Here is an 11,027-nt window from a genome sequence, read left to right on the forward strand (position 1 = left end):
TATTGTAAAAAATAAAAAATATCAAAATTTTAAACAAACCTCCTATTAAAACTTTCAAAAGAACAAGTGGTTTACAAAAAAAGTCTAATTGTTTAACAATCCAATTTTCAATTGCAAGTAAAAAAAAATAAATAAATAAATAATAATAACACTTTATTATCATTATTATTATTATTTATTTCAATTGCATTTTGACGACACTCTCGCTGTCACTGGACTTGTTTGTTGCTTAATAAAGCATTTATGCTGTCGGAAAATCAATTAAATGAACAAAACGGTTTGAGCTTTTTTTTCTTCCCCTTCCAATATTCAAGATTTTTGAAGGGGGGGGGGGGGGGGGTTGACATAAAATGAAAATAAAATTTGTAACGGCCTAACTTTGTAAAAAAAGTTTTTCTCTATCGTTGAAAGCAACCGATTTATATTGAAAAAACACATTTTACACTCTAACTTTTTTATTGCAAGTTTCATCTCAAAACTGTCTTTGAACGACTTTTAGAGTTTTTTGAGAGAAACAATTTAGAGCTGAATGACCCCTCAGGTTAAAGGCTCTCTAATGAAAATCAAATCAAATCAAAGAGAAACAATTTGCAATGCTGACATCGTAAATATCTCAATTTTACTCAAAGTTATTAATATATTTCATCACAAAATATGCGTTTTCCATTTGTATGTCATTCTTTTTGGGGCAAACATAAAAAATATCTCTTGGTCTCATTATGAAGGCATACTTGGCTCTATGAATTGAGAAATTTTTGAAAATATGTTATTTTTTAAATTTGAGTAAATTCAATTTAAAAACAAGACAAAAATTTCAATAATTCTAGACATTATGCATATAAAAACACCCAGATTTATTTTTTGGTATTTTTTCTCATAACTACCAAGGAACAATTACCTTCAATTTGATCCAAAAAGATTAAAAATCGGTCAACTGGTTTAAAAGTTATGAATTTTTTTTTAAATCAAATACATTGAACACAGTCGTTTTTTTTCGGTCACCCTATTTCGAAGTTGGTCACGCAAAGTGCTTGAATTGTGCTCAAAATCGTAGGGATGCTTTTATGTTGAAAATAATCAAACCCGTATTGTTTCGTTGGGTTGTTAAGGGAACTAGCTCCGAAATAAGGTGAGCATATAAAACGGCTATATTCGATGCATTTTATATAAAAAAAAATTCATAACTTTTGAACCAGTTGATCGATTTTCGATCTTTTTGGGTCAAATTAAAGGTAATTAAGTTAAGGTAATAAGAAAAAATAGCGAAAAAAAAAATCTGGGTGCATTTATATGCATATTGTATAAAGTTATTGAAATTTTCGTCTTGTTTTTAAATTGAATTTACTCAAATTTAAAAAATAACATATTTTTAAAAATTCCTCAATTAATAGAGACAAGTATGCCCTTCAAAATGAGACCAAGAGATATTTTTTATGTTTGCCCCAAAAAGAATGACATAAAATGAAAAACGCATTGTTGGAGATTGCCAACCGTTGGGATAAATTCCGCAATAATAATCCCCAAATAAAACGACCGTAACTTAGGATTTACTGATAAGGGGGATTATTGTTTTCCTGTAAGGTTTATAAACTCTGAATTACAAATTCAATTGAGGTTAACAATTATTAGTTAAGATAGACTTACGTTTAGTATTTTCCCGTAATTAATTCTTCCCGTAAATAACGCGTGATATATGCTTAACGTTCTTCCAGTCCGTACTACACCTTAGAGTTAAGTTAATTTGAATAATTATAATTGTTTGAAATAGAATTGGTTTTACCTTAGCGCATGTGCTTTTAGCAAAAAATAGTTATTTCGGTTCTATTCAAAAGTGTTCCTATCTAACATAATTCTTTTTAATTTAGTTATAAATAGAAATTAATTTTAGCATTACCTTTAGACTTATATTATATATATATATATATATATATATATATATATATATATATATATATATATATATATATATATATATATATATATATATATATATATATATATATATATATATATATATATATATATATATATATATATATATATATATATATATATTATATATTATATATTAATATTCTAGTTTAAACTTTTAAATTCAGTAGAAGTTACAGGTGTTACCGCGAAAAGAGTTTATTCGGGAAAGTGTGTTGTGTTGTGTGTGCTGCGAAATACTCACTTGATGTGTATCGTAGTGCCGTGAAGATTAATCGATGAAATGGCTGAATTAGCATAAGGAATGGTACTACGCCACCGTCGTTTGCAGCGGATTTTGTCTTCGTTTATTGCGTCCGGAGTTGTCGCGTTTTGTCGTGATTTATAATATGTGGAGGGCGTAATTCGTGTTGTAGTCATGGTTGAGAATGTTTTGTTCAGGGTCCAGTGTGTTTAAAGTGTATTACGAATAAAAAAATAGATACTTTATTGCCGGTGTTCTTACAATTTATTGCTCTCAAAATGGCTGTCTTCGAATCGTAGTGTTGTGTTGGTGATCTTTCTCAGACATGGTTGTGTGCATGCGGAGAGCGTAATGTGTCTGAGAGTCTATCGCAGTGTGAAATAGTAGTGAAACCTTTTCTTCTTTGTCTGGTCTGCTGAGAAGCAGAAACGAGAGAGCGACAATTATCAACAAAGAAATGGTTTGTTTATGCCGGTCCGTGTGCGAGTGGCAGAAAACGCTGGTGAAATGTTTGATCTGTTTAATCCTGTTCGATATCTAAGATAAGTGAATACATTTTCCAGGAGCTTTCTTTTTAAGTCAGATGAAGTTTATGGTATTTTCAGACTCAACAAAATGATTTTGTTCTTTCATAATCGTGAGTGTGTGTTATGCCTTATGATTCCTCTAGCGATGAGTTTGTACGCCATTTAGTTGGTGGCTATTATAGAATTTTCACACTGTAACTGGAATCAGAATTGCCCCAATAGGTGAGAGCTTTAAACCTTTGTACACGCTGGCTCTCACAACACGGAACTGGTAGCATTAAAATATAATTCAGAAACTTATCGCGGCCTGACCGAACGGTTACGAACATTTGGCCCAGTTTTATACCCTTGTTTTATGATTTTTCTAGCTTTTGACCAAATATTGAAACACATAGGCAATTTTTATTAAAATCTTGTTGGTCGGAATAGCAACTAAATTTTGATTGCGATTGCTTTGGCATTTTATCAATCAACTTAAAATTCTTGTTCGATATGCATATTGCATTTTTTTAAATATTTGAGCTATGAGTGCATGAAACTTTGCCAGTTTTTATACTCAGTAGGTATCTTAACTTGAATACAAAACAAAAGATTATCGGGGCAAAGCACCGTGTCCTCTCGCGTATGCGTCGGTGAGAGGGAATAAAGCGGTCGTACATAATGCTCCGGTGTAAACGTGTCTTCGGCCTTGGTGAGCTTTGCTCATTTAAGGATTCTCGGTTTATTGTGATTTCCGAGATGTACTAAATCATTATTTCGGAGACTGTACGCCCATTGGTTCTTTTTTAGCACGTTACGATTCAGAGTAGGTTTCGTTCGTTCGATAAATATTGTAATTATTCAATCGCGACAAAGACAAACCCTACATGGATGCCAAATATATTCCTGTTTCGCCGGTTCCCTTTTTTTTCCTTTTTTTTCTTTTTTATAAAACGGGTGTTTTGGCTTTTTCGTCATACCAGTGGTCGACACGCTCTTGTTTGCTTTCGGAGAAGGCAGTTCAGTTTCGCGCGCATTATTTTGACTGCGCTCAGTGTGACTATCTTAATACAGCGCTCTATCGGTTATTTGAGCTGGTACCAGTAGTTTGCGTTCGGCGTGCGGTTGTTGCGTTTTACGAAATCCATTCGTTTCTAGGTAAATTTGAATTCAGTTCACGGCATTAAAAGCGAAGTTTGGTGTGATACAGACTGACAACGATTGGTAGGTTGCCGAAGATAACTAGATCGTGGCGCGGTTCTATGTATATCGTCTCCTGGTGACCGGTTGCCCAGAGACCGAGAAGTAACCATGTCGTGCGCGAATTGGGGTAGAAAAGATCGCACCATCAACCTCGATGGATCCAGATCAATTCCTTCCCACTAATACTAATTCCTTCCTTTGATACTTGTGGATGATGCAGAGGATTCCTCGGTCTCTAGTAGCAACAAGTATTGAACTAACACTCCCGATATCCCTTTCTCTATTGATCTGCATTGGGCGTGGCCAGCTACGTTATTGACCAGTGATAAGAAAGATCGCCAGGAATTGTACACTGAAAATGGCTTGCTACTCCTAGGCACCATTTTGACGGTTCTTTGTACAATTTCAGCTGATTCTGGTCAATCGCGGGCAACACACGGGCGATCAAATATGCTATGCTATGCTATGCTATGCTATGTTATGCTAAACTTTTAAATTCAGTAGCTTTTAGAGAAATAATTAAATGCCAGATCACTTTTGATCTCTTCACATGACTTGCCACTATTCCTCTCTGACAGCTTGCTGACTTCAGATCACTTGACTGATCGTGCGGGGGACTTACTTCCTCCCCTTTGAGCTATCGCTTGTCAGTGGCTGCGCACAGTGGGACGCACTGACTTAAAATAGTCAACACGCATATTTTTTGATGAAAAATATTTACTTTGAGTAAAATTGAGATATTTACGATGTCAGCATTGCAAATTGATTCTCTTAAAAAGCTCTAAAAGTCGTTAAAAAAAGTTTTGAGATAAAACTTGAAATAAAAAAGTTAGAGGGTAAAATGTGTGTTTTCAATATAACTCGGTTGTTTTCAAAGATAGAGAAAAACTTTTTTACAAAGTTACTTAAAATTAATGGAGCTATAACATTGTAGAACAAATTTTTCTTCTATCTACAAAGATAAAAAAGTAAGACACTTTTTTGCATTGAAAATGTTGGTCACCCTAATTTTTGATAATTTTTTTGAAGCACCCTCTTATATGTAACAACTTTGTAGAAGAAAGTTTTTCTCTAAAATGTTGCTATAGAGCTCTAGACCCAAATTTCCCTCTAGATTGGGTTTCTGGACCATTGTGCAATGACATAAAATTAAAAAAAATCACGTATTGCTCAGAGAATTACACTCTTTCAGTCCTTCGATTTTTGAATGAAGAATATAAATCGCTCTAAATTGCTACAATGACAGTTGGTGCATGGTCGAACTATCACTGTAGTGATTTCGACCAGTTTAGTCGTAATTCAAAAATTGAAGGACAACGATAGAAAATTTTTGAAAATCACGTTTTGCTCAGAAAATGCAGCTCTTTCAGATGATATAAAAAAAACTAATATAGCTAAACAACCCAATTGGGTTGTTTAACCATTCACAGATTTTTGATTTTCTTACATCGGCTGAAAGAAAGTAATTTTCAGAGCAAAGGTGATTTTTTGTAATTATATATCATTGACGACTCAAAATGAAATAAAAATCGCTTTAAATCGCTTGAATTACAGTTTGTACATGAGCGCGAACAACACCACCAAATCTTCGAAAAATGTTGGTGGAAAAAAAATCTACTTAATCTAGGGGCTAGACACCTTTATTTTTATGAAAAATATTTCGATAATATTACACGATATTGATTGATATATTTTAATATTTATCGTTTATCTGTCAATTGACAACCTCCAACGATAATGTAACGCTTGATGTAACGGCAATGAGCTATGATATAGATAGAGGGGTACCCGACAATGGAACGGTAAATACTTTTTACCTTTCTCCTAGAAAGGTATAGCAATGATTTGCAAAACCGAAAGTATAAAAGTGCTCCAAAGGGTCGTGTGATATATATCACTCGACTCAGCTCGACGCATTTCTGTATGTGTGTGTGTATGTGTGTGTGTGTGTGTGTGTGTGTGTATGTGCAGATTTTTTTTCTCACTCACTTTTCTCAGAGATGGCTGGACCGATTTTCATGAAATTAATTGCAAATGAAATGTCTTATTGTCCCATGAGACCCTATTAAATTTTATTGTAATCGGATTTTTAGTTTAGAGGTTATGTATCAAAATGTAAAAATCATGAAACATCATTATCTCGAAAACTACTCGACCGCTTTGAACAAAATTAGTTTCAAATGAACGGGCTACCTGAAATACCCTTAACTTTTGAATTTTATAAGGATTGAAAAAAGAAACGTGTTCTGAAGACTGTTTAATCTCACTCATGTTTTTCAGAGATGGCTGAACCGATTTTCATAAAATCAGTGTCAAATGGATGGTCTAGTTGCCCCATAAGACCCTATTGATTTGTTTTGCAATCGGACTATTACTTTGACTGTTATGTTTAAAAATGTAAAATCCAGCTATGAAAAGGAACATATCCCGAAGACTACTTGAACTCACTTACTTTTCTCAGAGATGGCTAACCCGATTTCCACAAAACTAGTGTCAATTAATAAGTCTAGCTGCCTCATAACACCCTATTGAATTTTGCTGTAATTGGACTGTAACTTCGTCTGTAATGTACCGAAATGTGAAAATCACGAAACTTCATTATCTCAAAAACTACACAACCGATTTTATCAATATTATTATCAGATGAGCGAGCTAGTTAAGGGTTAACTGATGAATTATGATTGAACACGTGGCTTCAAAGTTTTGCTTCCCTATACGTTCCCATTTCATTTGATTATAATCGAAAATAAGCAACCGTTGTGTATTAAATTGTTAATAAAAAAGTCTATTATCTCAAAGATTACATGACTTATTTGAACATAACTAGTGTCATACGAACGAGTCATCTCTCAAACTTACAAATAACAAACTTCATAACAATTTGATATGTGACTCAAAAGAAATTCAAAGACTATTTAAAACTATACCTGCTTTGATCGATATATGTGGCCTCAACATAATTTAAATGTGGTATCGTACTATTTGAACGTTCCAAATTCATTGATTCCTTGCGATGTGTTTAAAATCTGCAAAAGCACGACGAATCGGCCATATGATATGATCAAAGTCAAATAACAAATCGTTTGAATTGATTGGTTTTATCGAAATGACAACATTTTCGACTTTTGGCTTCTGTACATCGCCTTAATTCTGGATATATTCATATTGGATAGTGGTGCTTATTACGGGAGCCACTTCACGGTGAAATATATTTCACTCTCACGCTCACTTCACTTTTTTAGACCTATTCTCCGTGGAGTGAGATTGACAGTGAAGTGGAATTGAGAATAGGACAAGTGAAATGAGATTGTTTCCTAGCTCAAAAATGTCCAAGTCCCAGAAAGTCGTTTTTTCCCGTTTTTTTAGATACCACCAGATCTTGACGTGTTCTGCATTTCTAAGACATTCGGCATAAAAAAATGTTTTTTTCGGTATCGCAAATTTCCTGAACTAGTTTGCATTTTTTTCATCGGGCAAAAAAAAATGAAAATTTGACCGCTTTAAGGCACGGATCAAATTCTGATTCGCTTCGTTACTAAAGAATAAATTCAATATTTACCATTAGATCACAAATCGATCAACTTTAAGACTTATGGCATCTTCGTGGAATAATTCCACCATTCAAAATGGTCTTGAAATAATTCCACGCGAAACGTCGCTTTTTCCGTTCTCACTTCACTGATATGACACTCATAATAACCCAGATTCCACGGCAGATGTCACTTTGCGACGTTTTTCTCACTTACGTCAGTCCCGTAATAGGATTTTGTTCACTTCACTCTGATTTCACCGTGAAGTGACTCCCGTAATAAGCACCAGTATTCGGTCATTTTCAGCAGATTTTCTGACATCAATCTGACACCGGAAATACCCATATTGGTAGGTATTTAGTTATCCGGATATTATTATATTGGGTGGAAATCGGCCATTTTTGGCTGTTTTCCAGAAACCGGAATTTGCCATCTTACAATCCAAAATGTTGCCTGAGGTCGATTATGGAACATATTTGTTACCACTAAAAACATTCACCTGTCAAATATGGTTCAATTAGTTTATTAGTTCGCGAGATGTGCAGAAATTTGTGCAGAAACATATGCTTCCAGAAGAGGGAGGGGCGTCGAACCATTATGGACATATTTGTTACCTCTAGAAACATTCACATACCAAATTTGGTTGTATTTTTTTGTATGGTTCTCGAGCTGTGCGAAACTTTTGTTTCATTTGTATGGGACCCCTCCCTTATAGAAGAGGGAGGGGTGTCAAATCATTATGCACATATTTGTTACCTCTAAAAACATTCATCTGCCAAATTTGATTCCATTTAGCTGGATAGCTCCCGAGATGTGCAGAAATTTGTGTTTCATTTGTATGGAACCCCTCCCTTCCAGAAAAGGGAGGGGTGTCGAACCATTATGGACATATTTTTTCCCCCTAAAAAAATTCACATGCTTAATTTGGTTCCATTTACTCGGTTAGTTCTCGAGATGTACAGAAATTTGTGTTTCACTCGTATGGAACCCCTCCCTTCCAAAACAAGGAGGGGTGTCAAAACATTATGAACATATTTTTTACCACTAAAAACATTAACCTGCCAAATTTGGTTCCATTTAGTTGATTAGTTCTCGAGATGTACAGAAATTTGTGTTTCATTTGTATGGAACCCCTACCTTCCAGAAAAGGGAGGGGCGTCCAACTATTATGGACATATTTGTTACCCCTTGAAACATTCACATGCCAAATTTGGTTTCATTTGCCTGGTTTGTTCTTAAGTTGTGCAGAAATTTATGTTTCATTTGTATTGGACCCCTCCTTTCCAGAAGAGGGAGGGGCCTCAAACTATCATAGAAACCTTTATCGGCACCAAAAACCCCCAATACAAATTTTCACGTCGATCGGTTCGGTATTTTTCGAGCCTATATGGATCAGACAGACAGACCGGACTGCATTTTTATATGTATAGATTACAAGATCAATATCTTAGAACCTAAAGAGTGAATATACATTTATTGGATTGAAGCGTTCACGTAAATCTATTTTTACAAATAAAAGTTTGAATGAGAAAGGCTGGGTCTGACCGCTAGGTGGATTAATTTAGGTTTTAATATTGAATATTGGAAATATTTCGCAATATATCAATAGTGTCTTACCCCTAGACTCGAATGGTATCCAGCTTTTTACGCGCCATAATGGCGGACGCTATAATGCAAAGTATGTAATTCGCGACTACGAAGGTGCTGATATTTCTTTGGTTTTTGGATGAGAAAAAGAAGGAAGGAAATGTTTTTGCTTTTGTCATCACACACATTTTGACAATTGCATATGAGAGTTCACCTAGGTGCGAACAGCCTCAGAAATCTCTTTCAACTTCGTAGTCGCGAATTGAATACCCATCCTTTTGACAACTCTGCTTACGTCAGCTTGAAGTCTTCATATACCCGATAAAAAGACCCTCCTATTTTTCCCCATATTTAGTACATTCTCGTAGGCACAATAGGGGGTTTTAATTTGAAAAAATACCTGCTTTTTCTTATACTAATCGTTAACCGACCTTTCAGTAGGCATAACGTAATTTGTCTTAGATCTCTACGAGTTTTCTTTGATTTTAAATTGAAAAATTATATTTGTTTTAAATTTTCACTAACTGGCAAGTAGTGCACAGAGTGACATTGCTGTTGATGGCTTTTGGGGAATATAACCCTGATAGTAAGCAAAGTGACATTTCTGCTGCTGGCTTTTGGAAAATATAACCCTGGTTCACAGGGATGCCAGATGTGAAGACATATCTTAATATTGAAAACATTTGAGCGCGTGTGAATACGTGGAAGCCTATTAGTCGGTTGATTAACCGCACTCGATTTAATGTGTAGAAGTGCAACAAGAAATTTGTCTGAAAGTTAAAAAACAGTTGCTACCATCTGTTAATGATTAAAGAAGTCACATAAACGATTCATGCAACTGTGAGTAATTGTAAAATACTCAAGAATGTGTTTTTACTTACCTGAAATATATAGAATTATCCGACGAAAAATCTTATGCTGCTTCTACTCCCGGAACCATTTTGAAAAACACTACGAAATCCTATTTCGTTTGCTTACTAATCAACATGTAAAATATCATCCGATTTTACTTTATATAATAAAGCGATCTTATAACGGATTAAATTCTCATCTCACGAGAACTGATTTAATTATCCAAGAAATCAGGTGACAAAAATAGTCAACATACGTGGTTTGACGAAATTGACTGATCAATATGTCGATTGCACAAACACCTGATTTAGTTGATACATGCGTATAATACCATCTGTCAAATTTTTTATCGGATATTTTATCCCAAATCTGACGTAAGCAGAAAGGTTTGCATATTACGAACACGCATTATAGACCATTTTACGAGACGTTTCTGAACTCAATTCATGAATGATTTGACAGAAAGCTCGGAACCGCTGGCATAACGCACGTAAAAGCAGCATCAATATAAGCAGGATCCGTGACACCTGTCAGTTCGTAAAATGGTCTATAGCGACCGTCATTATGGTGCGTAAAAAGCTGAATACCAACATCTGAAAAAAAAAACTCACGTTTGAGTAGTAGCGCAGCCCTGAACTTACCTTGTTCCCACTTAAAAAGTGCTGGTTTTGTGAACAACTTTTTGATAATTTCTTACAGAATTTTACAGAGGGCTCGAGTAGAGTTCATTTCGTTCATTGTTTGTCGAGCAGTTTGACAGGACGGGCACGGGGTACCCCACAGGTAACGAGTACCAAAAATACGTATGTGTTACGTAGGTCTTAAACCTGTAGTACACTCTTTGTCTAATGGTCAAATATTTGACCTTCTGACATAATGGTCAAATTTATTTGACATCATGGTTGTTGTTTGCCCGTGTTTGCCCCATGTTAAAATCGGAGAGTGACAAATAATTATCTTTGACCAAATTTTTATCTGTCAAAGAGAGACAAATATTTGACGCTCGGTCAAAGAGTGTACTACAGGCTTTAAGCCTGTATTACACTCTTTGACCAAGCGTCAAATATTTGGCACTTTTTGACAGATAAAAATTTGGTCAAAGATAATTGTTTGTCACTCTCCAATTTTAACATGGGGCAAACACGGGCAAACAACAACCATGATGTCAAAAAA

Source organism: Wyeomyia smithii, chromosome 3 (assembly GCF_029784165.1).
Source record: "Wyeomyia smithii strain HCP4-BCI-WySm-NY-G18 chromosome 3, ASM2978416v1, whole genome shotgun sequence".
NCBI classification, from domain to species: Eukaryota; Metazoa; Arthropoda; class Insecta; order Diptera; family Culicidae; genus Wyeomyia; species Wyeomyia smithii.